Source organism: Somniosus microcephalus, unplaced genomic scaffold (assembly GCF_052327205.1).
Source record: "Somniosus microcephalus isolate GS21.2 unplaced genomic scaffold, FLI_Smic_1.0 unresolved_chr1, whole genome shotgun sequence".
In the NCBI taxonomy this organism is placed as follows: domain Eukaryota; kingdom Metazoa; phylum Chordata; class Chondrichthyes; order Squaliformes; family Somniosidae; genus Somniosus; species Somniosus microcephalus.
In genome coordinates, this window is record NW_028225179.1 from 1,885,165 (window position 1) to 1,887,381 (window position 2,217).

Below are 2,217 nucleotides of genomic sequence, written 5' to 3' on the forward strand. Positions count from 1 at the left end.
CAGTGTTGACGGGAGGGTTACATGTTCTGTGGGCTAAAAGCCGAGGGGATTCTTGTCCAGTTACGAACGGCCAGCTCAATGCGTTACTTGCCCAGCTGCTGTGCTTTTGCAGTTCAGCTTTTCACCGTCTGTAGTTTTAGAAAATGTCTTTATCCTCTCACATTTTCAGATTATGCTGACGCGTAGTTTGCTCTACGCTGAAAACTAAACTTAGTCAGCAAGGGATTTGTCGAATTTTCAAGCACTGCGCGGGTGGGCTTTTGCCACTAGGGTGGCCGAGTGGTTAAGGCGTTGGACTTAAGATTCAATGAGCGTATGTCTGCGTGGGTTCGAACCCCACTCCTTGGTAGATGCTAAGGCAACGAGGTTGAAAGTAAAACCTAAAGCTATTTTTGGTATGAAAACGCTTATGATCTCTGCAAGGGATGGTGCCATATTTATAATTCACCCTTCAAGACAGCGTTTCTTCATTTACAATTGGTGTACTGAACATAGTAACCGGAGGAGGCCATTCAGCCCCTTGAGCCTGTTCGCCCTTCACTGAATTCCTGTCTGAGCTTTGCCTTAACTCCATCCAGCTGCTTTGGCAACACATCAATTCAACGCATGTGTAGCAAAAACGTACCGATCTCAGATTTACATTATTAGTTGAGCTGTCATATACTGCTATTTTGTGGGAGAGAATTCCACACTGCTACCAACCTTCATGTGAAGAAATGTATCCTAACTTCTTTCGCGAATGGCCTGCCTCTGATTTTACGATTATGCCCCCTTGTCCTCGGCTCCCCCACCAACGGCCAAAAAAGGTTTCTCTCTATCTAACTTATCAATTCGTTTCAAAATCTTAAAACCTCAATCAAATCCCCACAACCTTCTATATTCCAGGAAATACAAGCCCAGTTTATGTAATCTCTGTTCATATTTTAACCATTGGAGCGCTGGTAACGTTCTGGTGAATGTGCACTGCACTTCCTCTAAGGTCAATCTATCCTTTCTAACAGGTGGTGCCCAGAACGGTACACAGAACTCCAGATGTGGTCTAACCAGGTCGCTGTATAGCTGCAGAATAACTTCCTCTACTTTATATTCTATTTTTTTGATTATTTTTGTACCTTACTGCTACATTTCATTGGTCTGTGTACATGGACCCGAAACCCCTTTGGAACTCCACTGTTCCGAACTCTGCACCATGTAATTAATACTCGGATCTACTTTTTAGGTCTAAAATGAATGACGATATACTTACCTGCGTTGTAATCCATCAGCCACTGTTTCGCCCATTCACTTAATCTATCAATATATCTTTGTAATTATATGCTGCTGTCTACACGACTTACCATACCACCAGCCTTTGCATCATCAGCAAACGTGGATATAGGAATTTTCTAAGTCATTAATAACTATAGAAGTTTTGTGGAGTATTTTAAACCAACACCTGACACAAGGTTTGCGGATCGATAATCAAGTTGTCTTTATTACACCAGTGGGGAGACAATCTGCTCTGTCTTAGCCAGACTTCTCCAAATTGGATTAGCAAGCCCTACATTTTTATACATTACAACATATATGTCCAGCTCATTCAAAATTCATTCCTACCACCTGATTGGTCCTTGGCCCGTATACATATTCACTGATTGGTTGCCTATGCTGCGTTATATTAAAGTACCACCTTTATTATCGGAAAAGTACATGTCCATTATCCCCCAAGCTGTTGTTGCACCTATGACCTTTGTTTATGCCAGATGGGGTCTCATCAACATTGTACTTCTGACTCATTGTCCTCCTTTCATGCCTCTCTAGGCCTCTTTACTTCCAACTCATTGTTTTACTTTCCTGCCAGAACAGAACTTACATCCTCTAGGCCTTTTATGGTTTCCACCTCCGACTATTTGCAATTGCCTCTTAGTGACACAGTAAGCAGTTCTACAACTACTGCTTAGGTTATCTCAACTGCCAGTTCAGCAATTTAGAAAAAGCTTACCACTGCAAATATTAGATTATTCTCTTTATTACACCATTCAGTGAAGCTGCCAGCGATGTCAGTTTAACTCATTCCCCACTGCAATCCCCCCTTTTGGTACTTGGCCACTACCCAAGTTAAACAACATGTATAAGCATTGCTGTGCCTCCTGCCCCATGTGGTGATCAGGCGCTGGCTCAGGAGGCCCTGCATACCCATCATGTGTAGAGCAAACTTGTTTATTCCAGCTCTTTCCG

General features: G+C 42.7%; 1 non-coding gene across 1 annotated transcript; it reads left to right on the forward strand.

Moving 5' to 3' along the window:
* The first annotated feature begins 265 nt into the window (after positions 1–265).
* On the forward strand, positions 266–349 carry trnal-uaa (transfer RNA leucine (anticodon UAA)). Its single transcript has one exon. It is a non-coding gene; the product is annotated as a tRNA-Leu (tRNA).
* Positions 350–2,217: the final 1,868 nt, after the last annotated feature.